Source organism: Castanea sativa, chromosome 6 (genome assembly GCF_040712315.1).
Source record: "Castanea sativa cultivar Marrone di Chiusa Pesio chromosome 6, ASM4071231v1".
NCBI classification, from domain to species: Eukaryota; Viridiplantae; Streptophyta; class Magnoliopsida; order Fagales; family Fagaceae; genus Castanea; species Castanea sativa.
Genome location: NC_134018.1, coordinates 11,552,307 through 11,564,743, shown reverse-complemented (window position 1 = coordinate 11,564,743; position 12,437 = coordinate 11,552,307). Strand labels below are relative to the sequence as shown.

The window sequence follows — 12,437 nt, the reverse complement described above, 5'->3', positions numbered from 1 at the left end:
TTCAAAAGCAATCAATGTAGTGAGGTGATATATAGAACTTTCAAGAGAAAAAAACCACATGACAGAATTTTAAGAGAGAAACTTAAGAAACAATACCTAAGTATTGTACCTAAGTCTTACTATTTGTTTTTAAACTTGATATAAGTGATATTTTTAGTCATTTTTATACATAAACACATTAAATTCTATATTTGAATAAATTTATGAACAATAAGAATTTATTAATGGATTGTTTTTAAACTTGATATTTCTTTAAATGAATTATTAATCATTACCCTAAGGGCATCCGTTAGCTTTTCCTGTTATTAATTTCAATCTTTGCTGGTTTTTTAAAGGGATGGTAACCTTTAGCGATGAGTTTTTTTGGATATTGCAAGTTGCAACAATCTAGTATTCTAGTTTGCTACCAAATCCGAATAATATGGCTGGCTAAACTAGTTTTGAGGAGCCTTTTTAGGAGAAACAATCCCTAAACTAGTTTTGAGGAGCCTTTTTAGGAGAAAAACAATCCCTAGAGAATCTGCTAAATTTGAGGAACCTCATCGGTTGGCATTAAAAGCCTTTTTTGGACATATGGCAGATTATTCAGGTGGCGTTTAGCTTTTTTTTTTTTTACTGTTTGTAACCTACACATGAACTTCCTCACGAGTCATGAGCTCAAAAATTTTGCAAGTATTTCAAACCCACTTGGCAAAATCTACTTCTGGGGCCCATGACTAAGCTCGAATAGGCCCTACTTTTTACCCTTTATACCACATTCTTTCGTTGAACAACCATTGAAAATACATGGGCTTGGATCATGCAGAAAAGTAAGAAAATAAAAAGAAATAAAGGGGCCTTTTGCTTTGTTTGGAGAAAAATGGGTATTAACAAATACAAAACCCATTAACATATATATATATATATATATATATATATAGAGAGAGAGAGAGAGAGAGAGAGAGAGAGAGAGAGGAAGAAGAGGAAAAAGAAGAAGAAAACCTTGCATATTACCTTAGTGGTAATTTGCCTGCTTATTTTGAAGTGAGCCTATAGAACAAACTCAAATATACATCACATAAAATATATATTCCAGCACTACAGCAGAATTGCTCACCACAAGCTACACAACCATCACTTTAGTATCATGTATCATCAAGTTTAAGCTTGCCCAATGCAGTAAATGAGTTTCTATTTTGCTCTACATACATTTAGGCAGTTAGGAAAACACTCATTAGCCAAAATTATAAAATTGCATCTACCTTGTTTGATCTGTCTTTAGAGACTAAGTAACTGTATAGTGCAACTATGGCTTAGCTAGTCCTCCATTTATTGGATTTTTCTCAAACTTATTTCCACCCCTTGCCTCTTTTAGCTTAGAAACCACTTTCTCAAGCTTGCTAATCCGAGCTTCCAGGTTTGATCCTGGTAACTCAAAAGTACAAGATCCACTGCTTTCTCCTTCATTACCATAGAAACCTTCTACATTATATTCCGGGCTCCCTTCTTTACTCTCACTCCATTCTTCCATAGCTCGTTTTGATTCTCCTACCAATGGTTCACTTTGCATATTTTTATCAAATTTGGTCAATGGCTCCGTCTTTATTACTTTTCCATCATATGCAGTTGACTGTGATGGAACATGAGATTTAGCAACTAACAAAGGCTTGCCATCCCCGACCATTCTGCTTTCATCTCTTTTACAAGATCTCAATTGTTCCTTCACTTTTCCTCTTGATTAGGGTTCATTGATTCAAACTGTCTACAATTCGGAGGAGAATGAGGAGGAATAGAATCATTGTCATCTATGATCCTCTTTGTTGAACACGATCTTTTTGAATTGTTAATGTGTACTAGGTTGTGTGGGCTTTACGCCCACCTTAGTTACTTGTATAGCACACATATTTGTACTACACATTTTGCCTCTTATATAAAGGCACTCATGTATATTCTATTACTTATGAAATACAATATACTCATTCAGTATTTCTAACATGAATCATTTGAACTTATTTAATGTTGTGCAACATCCTTAATTGCATCTTGCTCACCCAATTTTGATTGCTTCCACCACTCCAAGTATATTTGTACTACACATTTTGCCTCTTATATAAAGGCACTCATGTATATTCTATTACTTATGAAATACAATATACTCATTTAGTATTTCTAACATGAATCATTTGAACTTATTTAATGTTGTGCAACATCCTTAATTGCATCTTGCTCACCCAATTTTGATTGCTTCCACCACTCCAAGTATCGCAATGTAACACCTACCTTGAAGTGTCTGGATGGAATATGTAACATTTTGTCATTCATTGGCTTATTGTAACTTCTCCAGGCAATTTCAAGACTCTCATTGTTTTGAATAACAAAGCTTGGCACATCCTCAGGGCCGGCCCTAGGCTTAGGCCAATTAGGCCATTGCTTAGGGCCCCCTTACTAGAGAAGACCCCAAATTTGAGGGCAATTTTTTTTATTTTTTATATATGAATATTTTTGGGAGATATTAAAACATTTTAGTTTACATTTTTTTTTTTCATTATTAAGAAAGCTCAAAGAACTAAGGATTGTAAGAAATAGAGATAAGACAAAATTAAATAAATAGGTCTTACAAATAGACGTGTTACTAATCACAAGTAATTCAAATAGGAAAATGTTAAAAATGCTATAAATTTTACTTCATAAATTTTATTTATTTAATTATTTTTATACAAGATAAAAATTCTACTCTAACCTAATCTAAGTATATATATATATATGCGAAACTTTCTTCTAGAGACTTAAATCTCGACCATTGCCTACACCCCACAAGAACTTATACTTGTAGAGTGATCACTGCACCAAGAGTGCATGATAGTCTCTATAACTTTTGTAATTTGATGTGACAATGAAAAAAAAATCATATTAAAAAGTAAAAAGAATGATTTTAAAAAAAATTATTATATAAAATGTTAGTCAAATATTATTTAAGTGATAACCTAAATGCTTCATTTGAAGATTTCGCCTTAGGCGTCCAAAATGTTTGACCAGGCTCTGCACATCTTGATCCATGCCAAATTGCATTGCTACACGATGCGGTAGGTATTGTTTTATACAGTCTATTTAAACTAACTCACATGGCCTCAAGCATCGGGCAAATGACTCCAATTCTTCATCCAAGTTGTGATCAATAGGAATTTACTCTTCTTTTTCACCATAAAGCTTAGGAAATGACCCATTAAACTTTGCATAGGGTCGCCATTGAAAACTCTCTCTGGCAGAGTCTAAAGCTAACCTCACAAGTTCAAGTTTGGACAATTGTGATGTGTTCATCTGGGAACTAGGCTTCTGCCACAATGTTTCAAATCTCGCCCAAGCCCAATTTTGGACTAATTAAAATGGTGCAGAAAGAGTAATTGCTAGACCATTATCTTTTTCATTATAAGACTCCAATTCATTTAAGGCAACAATTTTTGCTTTTAACCTATGATGCATCGACGTGGCAAAATGGCCGTTGAACCCACGTTCGACGCGGGATGTGGCAGGCGACGTTGTTGCCTGCGTGTCGGTGTCGTGTCCTTTTTTTCCCGATATGTGTCGATTTGCGTTGACTTGGCGCTGAATTGGGCCGATTCACGCCAATTCGGTCTGCATCGGCCGAAACCGTAGAAACAAACCGAAGCGGCCGATTTAGGCCAAAATTCAAAAAAAAAAAAAAGCACCGTTTGGGCAAAAAAAAAGTGCAAAATGCACCCACACCGGCATTTGAGTTTTAAAAGACACTCAAATCCCTATATATGTTAGCAAGAACAGCAGGTGCCAATGTAAGTCTAGTCCCTCTAGCTAGATGAATTGCAATGGGAAGAACAAGTTTCGTAATTGTACCTTTTGAAATCCCAGGAAATACAAATCTTGACAACCATAGTGAAAGAAAAGCCTCATGCTCCAACTCACTTTCACTCTCCATGAAATGCGTCAACCATGGGTATTGACGAGTGATAGGCCAAGAATGTATTGACCCATTGTGATGAATTAATTGATTAATTAGGCAAATTTATTAATTAATCAAGTTATCATGCAATATACATGACAGAACAAACAAATCACCAACTAAAATAAAAATGCAGCGAAAAATAAAGTTAACAAGGTGATTTGTTTTCGAATGGGAAAAACCTCCAAGGCAAAAATCTCATCGGGGTGATTTTAAGGTCACCACTCCCAAGAATTCACTATTATCACAACAAACGGTTACAAATAAAGGAATCCCAGTACCTTATACCAACCTACAGTTAAACTCTTACCCTAATACCCAATTGGACTTATTCTATAGTGACAATCTCTACTTTTAATGCACGGTTCTCAGTACGTGACTAACCAATAGATGCGCGGATCCCAGTACGCGACTTAGTCACCAACTTGAGAAGGATGTTGGTTGCAAAGTTCTTCAGTTCATCACACGATGAAGATCACGAAACTTCTTAGTCACAAAATCCAACGGTGTACAAACACAACAGCTCTTTCAAGAGAAATAAAAACTATGGCAAATTAAGTTTCCGATCACAATTTGCATAAACAACACTTTGCTTCACACTTGTGCAACTGTTCTCTCTGTGACGGCCCTTAAAATAATCCTTATATATGTTTAGGGTTGTGAGAAAAGAAACCCTAAACACATACTCACGGATTGAAATGAAATTAGAGCTGAAAATCTGATTTTCATAAATCACAATAGATACCCTATCTATCGAGCAGCTGTTGAGCTTCGAGCTTAACCAGCTTTTTAAACTTTGATAGATACTAGCTATCGAGTTTTAAAAACTAGCACTTCATCACTTAATTCTTGGACAGACTTGCATGGTTTTAACACTTGAACTTGAAACTTTGTTCCTTGAAGCATTAACATATCCTAGATCTACCCAATTACAAGTAAAATACATTTTGTCAAAAAATTAGCTAATACATGGTGACATATATTCCTAACATGAATCACATATGTCCTAACAACGTATATCCTACAACGAGCACTCCTAGCTGTACTACATACAAAATCTTTTCTAGCTTGGATTAGTCTTTCTTCAATTTCCTTCAACTCCAGGGTTTCAAGAGGACTGAAAATAGTGGACCCAAGAACAGAGACACCTAGAAAGAGAAACCATTATGTCTTCTTGTTAACGTATAGTATTGTGGGCTTGGCCCAACTAGGTTACTTACTTGTATAGCACACATTGTACTACTTGTACTGCACTCATATTTACTTGTACAACACTCATATGCCTCCTATATAAAGGCACTCATGTATATTATTTCAGTAAGAAATACAATACTATTGAATTCAGTATTTCTAACATGGTATCAGAGCCACTGCTCTGACATTTTCTTAGCAGTCTTATCTTTATTGGTGTAACTCCATTCTTGATATTGCTTTCGCTGTCATAACAACTGCCACAGCCTTTCGCCGTTGAACCTTCGAGTCTTCCAGACATCGTCCTCAAGTTTCGGACCTGTAGTAGCCGCCGTTGAGGAGTTCGAACACTGCAAAGACCACTGCCTTTTTCGGCACCGCCGTGAATATTGCTCCGAAAAATTTTCCGAAGGTACCACGAAGATCGTCTTGCTCCAATCTACCTTTTCATGAAAACCTCACAGTCATCGGAGGCTCTACGCGCCCTCACGCACCGCCCAAAGCTTCTGCACTGAAGATCACGCTCCCACGCGCCGCCACACGCCGAATCCCTGCCGCCACGCGCCGCCACGAGCCGCCACGCACCAGACCAGCTCCTGCTGACGTCAGCCCTAGGTGACGTCATCATGCCACGTCATCGCTGACGTCATCCTCCAGATTCGATGCTGACGTCATCACGCCACATCATCACTGACGTCATCCTCCAGCTTCGACGTTACCGCCACCTCACTGTTGACCGTTGACCGTTGACTTTTGACCGTCGACTTTTTTCGGAGTGGACTTTTTGCAGTCCAGGTTCTCCTTACTCAGTTTTTCGCGTAGATTTTATTTTTGCAATCTTTTTTTGCATATTGTGTCTCTAAATGGATAAAAATGATGTTTTTCTTCCTCACCCCATCAATACTGTATTGGAGGGGACTAGGAATTACTTATCTTGGTCTTAAGCTATGCGCAGTTTTCTTAAGGGTCACATGCTCTGGCATTATTGCACTGGTGCAATCACTATTCCTGTAAAGGGGGCAAGTGAAGAAGATGCTGCCTTTCTTAGTCGCATGATTGAATGGGATAGTCACAATCACATGGTCCTCACATGGATTCGAAACACTTCCATTCTCTCCATCTCCAATTTGCTGGGCAACTTTGATGATGCGAAATCAGCATGGGATATGTTGGCCAAAAGATACTCTACCACTCACGGATCCATGAAATATCAGTTAGTGGTTGAATTGCATCAACTCAGGCAAGAACCGGGGCAGTCCATCAATGACTACTATGATTAGCTTCGCTTCATTTGGGACCAAATTGACCTTTCTGATCCAACTTGGGCATGCTCAAAAGATGCTCAATAATATGTTGCTATTAGAGATGGATTTCATCTCTATGAGTTCCTGATGTCACTCCATAAGGACTATGAGCCCATTCGAGGTCAGCTTCTTAATTGTAGTCCTCCTCCCTCTCTTGATACTGCTGTGAACGAGTTAGTAAGAGAAGAAGCTCGCCCCGCAACTCTTCGAGCCCAGGATAAGTTTAATGTTCTGGCACTTACTCCTTCTGCTCCATCCATAGAGCAACCTCAGCACTCAGGTGATCCTTCTGGCTCCAACAATCATCACAGACAGACCAATAAAAAGTTCTGCAACTATTGCAAGCGCCTTGGCCACACTATTGAGACTTGTTACCGTCGAAACAAATCTACTGCTGCAGTTGCTAACACTGAGTCTACTCCGCCAATGCCTCCCATTTCAGCTGAGTCCTAGTCTTCTGGATCCACTATCAACCTCTCACCCACTAAACTACAGGAGATCATAGCTCAAGCTGTTCGTATGGCTGGTAATGCATCTCTTTCCACTGCTCTCTCAGTTTTACCCGGTAAGTCTCAAACTTGGCTTTTTGATTCTGCCTATTGCAATCACATGACACCTCACTCGTCCTTATTCTCCAAACTTAACCCTGCTCCACATCTCCTAAATATTCACATAGCTGATGGTTCCTCCATGCATGGGAATAGTCTTGGTTTTGTTTCAACCTCTAACCTTTCTGTTCTTGGAGTCTACCATGTTCCTGACCTATCCTATAATTTGTGTTCTGTGGGACAATTAGCTGAACTAGGTTATCGCCTTATTTTTTACTATTCTGGGTGTATTGTGCAGGATCCGAGGACGGGGCAAGAGCTTGGGACCAGCCCTAGAGTTGGACATATGTTTCCAGTGGACAATCTTAATCTTCCACTTGTTGCTCCAGTGTCTGTTGCCGCTGCTACCGCTACGGTGTCTTCCTTACCCTTTCTCTCACTTTGGCACTCTCGTCTTGGTCATGCACCCTCTTCTCGGGTACAACAGTTAGCCTTAAAAGGTTTGTTAGGTTCTGTGTCCAAAGACAATTTTTTTGTACTTCATGCCAGTTAGGAAAACAGCCAGCTTTACCTTTTAATAATAGTGATTCTATTTCTAATAGCATTTTTGAGTTAATTCATTATGATGTTTAGGGACCTTCTCCTGTTGCTAGTATTGGTGGATCTCGATATTTTGTTGTTTTTATCGATGATTATTCTCGTTACAGTTGGATATTCCCTATGAAATCTCGTTCTAAAATTTTGCCAATATACAGTACCTTTGCAAAAATGATTGAAACCCAATTCTCCAAAAGAATCAAAATTTTTCGTTCTGATAATGCTCTTGAATACACTCAATATGCTTTTCAAGCTCTGTTACACTCCTATGGCACTATACATCATCTAACTTGTCCAGGTACCTCTTAGCAAAATGGTCGAGCTGAACGAAAATTTCGTCATATTCTTGACACTGTTCGTACTCTTCTTCTTTCTGCCAAGGTTCCTCCTTCATTCTGGGGTGAAGCTGCTCTTCATGCTGTTCACACCATCAACCACATTCCAAGCACTATCATCCATAATCAAACTCCGTATGAGCGCCTCTTTGGGTCACCTCCTGACTATCATCACCTTCGCTCTTTTAGATCTGCTTGTTTCGTTCTTCTTCAGCCTCATGAGTACAACAAACTTGAGCCTCAATCTAGACTTTGCTGTTTCCTTGGTTATGGCGAAACACAAAAAGGGTATCGATGATATGATCCTGTCTCTCATCGCCTTCGTGTTTCTTGTAATGTTGTCTTCTGGGAACACCGCTTGTTTGTTGAACTCTCTCATTTTCGTTCTTCCTTCACTACCTCATCTGTACTTGAAGTCTTTCCAGAGGAGTCTCATGTTCCTTCTCCAAATCCTCTTGATCCTTCTTTGGACTTCTCTATTCAAACACTAGATCCTTTTAATGTCTCTTCTCGACAGGTTGAAGATAAGCAGATTGATGACGAGCTACCCCATCTTGCGCTTGGGTCCCCCGCTCCTGCTCTGCCTGAAGATCCTCCACAAGATCTTCCACCTCCACAAGACATTCCACCTTGTCACTCAACCCAGGTAAGATCTATTCCTACACATTTACTTGATTATCAGTGTTACACTGCACTTGCTACACTCTATGAGCCTCAAACCTATTGTGAGGCCTCCACTGACCCTTTATGGCAGATTGCAATGAAAGAGGAACTTGATGCATTAACCAAAAACCATACTTGGGACTTAGTTACTCTCCCTCCTAGACAGTCTGTGGTTGGTTGCAAGTGGATCTACAAGATTAAGACTTGCTCAGATGGGTCCATTAAGCGCTATAAGGCTCGTCTTGTTGCAAAAGGTTTTACACAGGAGTATGGGATTGATTATGAAGAGACCTTTGCTCCAGTTGCTCGCATCTCATCTGTTCGTGCCCTCCTGGCCGTTGCAACTGCTAGAAAATGGGATCTTTTTCAGATGGATGTTAAAAATGCATTCCTTAATGGGGACTTAAGTGAAGAAGTTTACATGCAACCTCCTCCAGGTCTCTCCATTGACTCCAACAAGGTTTGCCGCCTTCGACGAGCATTATATGGTCTTAAACAAGCTCCTCAAGCCTGGTTTGCAAAATTTAGCTCTACTATCTTTCACTTGAGTTACACTGCCAATCCTTATGATGCTGCCTTATTTCTTCGTCGTACTGATAAAGGCACCATTATACTTCTCCTCTATGTGGATGATATGATCATAACTGGTGATGACCTTAGTGGCATACAAGAACTCAAGGATTTTCTCAGTCAGCAGTTTGAGATGAAAGATCTTGGCCACCTTAGCTATTTCTTGGGTCTTGAAATCACTCGTTCCTCAGGTAGTCTTTATATTACTCAAGCCAAGTATGCTTATGATCTTTTGTCTCGTGCTGGACTTACTGACAGCAAGACTGTTGACACCCCAGTTGAGTTTAATGCGCATTTGACTCCCTCGGGGGGGAAACCATTGTCTAATCCTTCTCTTTACAGACGATTGGTTGGCAGCCTAGTCTATCTCACAGTTACTCGTCCAGACATTTCCTATGTTGTTCATCAGGTCAGCCAGTATTTGTCTGCTCCACGGTCGACCCACTATGCTGCTGTTCTGTGCATTCTTCGATACTTGAAGGGCACTCTCTTCCATGGCCTTTTCTACTCAGCTCAGTCTCCTCTTGTACTCTGTGCATTCTCTGATGCTGATTGGGCAAGAGATCCCACTGATCGTAGGTCTACCATTGGCTATTGTTTTCTCCTTGGCTTTTCTTTGATTTCTTGGCGAAGTAAGAAACAAACCTTTGTGGCTCGCTCCAGTACTGAAGCAAAATATCGTGCTCTTGCTGATACCACATCTGAGCTTCTTTGGTTATGATGGCTTCTTACAGACTTAGGTATGTCTACATCCTCTGCTACTCCTCTTTATTGTGATAATCATAGTGCCATTCACATTGCTCACAACGATGTCTTCCATGAACGGACTAAACATATCGAGATTGATTGTCATTTTATCCGTTATCATCTTGTTCATGGTGTTCTTAAGCTCTTCTCCATCTCCTCCAAAGATCAACTTGCAGACATCTTCACCGAGTCTCATCCTAAGGGACGCCTTTGTGATTTGGTTGACAATCTCAAGCTGGTCTCACATCCACCTTGAGTTTGAGGGGGGCTGTTAACGTATAGTATTGTGGGCTTGGCCTAACTAGGTTACTTACTTGTATAGCACACATTGTACTACTTGTACTGCACTCATATTTACTTGTACAACACTCATATGCCTCCTATATAAAGGCACTCATGTATATTATTTAAGTAAGAAATACAATACTATTGAATTCAGTATTTCTAACACTTTTAATGTAATGGTTGCTTCTCCCCAAGAAAAACGAATGTATTAGTCTCACGACACCACTTCTCTGCAAGCACAAGAATCAAGTCTTTGTTTCTTTGGTTTTCAAAAGTGGAACCCATTATTGCTTGGTAAATTCTAGATCTTTTCCATGTGGACTCGTGCTTTGAATGTATGTGGTCAACCCAGGTATACCAGTTTTTGAGAGGGTTCAGACACCTGGTGAATTTCACATTAACTAGAGACTTTCCAGGCGCGGAACTGGTGGTGGTAGAGAAGAAGGAAGGTGAAGGAAGTTGAATGGAGGAGGAGGTTATCGAAGGTCTTAGAAAATGGCCATTTCTGAGGGTTGGGTTTCCACCAGATGGGGAAACAATGAGCTCTTTTCTGACTTCAATGATGGTCTCAGTTGGTTTCTCCATTGTTGTAGAAGTTCAAGAATGATAGCAAGTTGCATGTAGACACGTTTTTCGATAGGTAGCTAGGTAATTTACTTCTTGTGAATCTCTGCGTGTGTATTGAGAGGGATAGAATAGAAGATAAAGAAAAGTGCACTGTATTTGGGTGGGTGTGTCTACTTGGGAAGTGGGAGTTTAGAACTGTAAACTCTGGTTGTGTAATCATGGTATCATGGAGGCTGAAGACTTTTCAGAATCCATTGCATACTCTCGGGGCATGGTCCAAGAAATGACTTTTTGAGGCAAATAGACAAAACTTATAAATGGCCAATCATATTGCTTTAATGTTAGATTTTTTTACCAATTTTATAGAATATAGGAAAAATTATATCTTGTTATAACTGCATGTAGGTCCGAAACAGTTGTAGGACTTACCAGTTGTGAAAGAGATGATATTACATACCCGAAATATGGTATACTGTCTTAGAACATAGAACCAATAAAAGTAATTTTTAAAGTTTTACTTATCACTTCAGGACAGTCGTAGGACTTACATGCTGTGAGAGAGATGATATATAGACCTGAAACATGATATACTATTTCAGAATATAGAACCAATAAAACTAATTTTTAGTGGGTTCCAATTTGCTCAACTGGTAAAGTCTCTGATGGTTGTATAAGAGATCTAAGGTTCAATCCCTGCCTATACTAAAAATTGATTGGTGTCTTAGTCTAATGATAAACAGTTATCATTAAGTACAGACGTCATAGGTTGAAACTCTCTAAAAAAAAAAACTAATTTTTAAAGTTTTACTTGTCACTTCAATAATATTTTCAGTCATTTTATTAATTTATACCATTTTTTATTTAGTAAACCCATAGTAAATCATTCTTAACGAGTATCTTATCGTGCCTGTTAACATTTCCCATAATAATAAATATATATGAGTGAAGAAATCTTACTCTCACAACGTTTTGTGCTATGATTTTGTCACATTAATGTGAAGTTAATAAACAATTACTCACATCATGTTACATAAAAAAATGACAAAGTTCTAGTTAGAATTATTCCATATGAATTGTTTTGGAAAAAGTTTTTATTTTTAATCTTTTTTTTTCTTTTTCCAAGAAATTTATAATATTCATTTTACTTAAAAAATACATTTTTAACTTTTGCCCAACAAGAATACTCTTATCGTGCCTCGCAAAAAAAATAACACTAATTAATTTCCATCTACATTTTACTAAAAAAACCTATAGCGTATAATAACATTAGAATTGGGGATGTAAAACCCACCAAATTGTTATTTTAGTTGCACTATACCCAAAACCAAAAACATTCAGGTCAGTATATCTTCTTCTTCTTCTTCTTTTTTTTTTTTTTTATTTATTTATTTTTTTTTATTTTTTTTTTAACAAATAGCTATAGTAAATGGGTATCAATAGCAACAACTGTAGCCGGTTGCTAAAAAGTAAAAATAAATTTGTTTTCTCCTATAGTAATTTTCTCTCTCTCTTTAATAAAAAAAAAAAAAAATCACTCCTTTGTTTTTTCTGTCTCTCACCCAACACCTCTCTCCTCTCTCCCCTTTCTCATTACTCTTCTTTCTCTCCCATCTCAGCTCAGTCTCTCTAGGCAGCATTGGCGATGGTAGAGGATTGAAGACTAAAGGTGGCAATA

General features: G+C 38.3%; 1 pseudogene; it reads right to left on the bottom strand.

Moving 5' to 3' along the window:
- Window positions 1–2,172: 2,172 nt before the first annotated feature.
- On the bottom strand, window positions 2,173–10,780 carry LOC142639452 (uncharacterized; annotated as a pseudogene).
- Window positions 10,781–12,437: the final 1,657 nt, after the last annotated feature.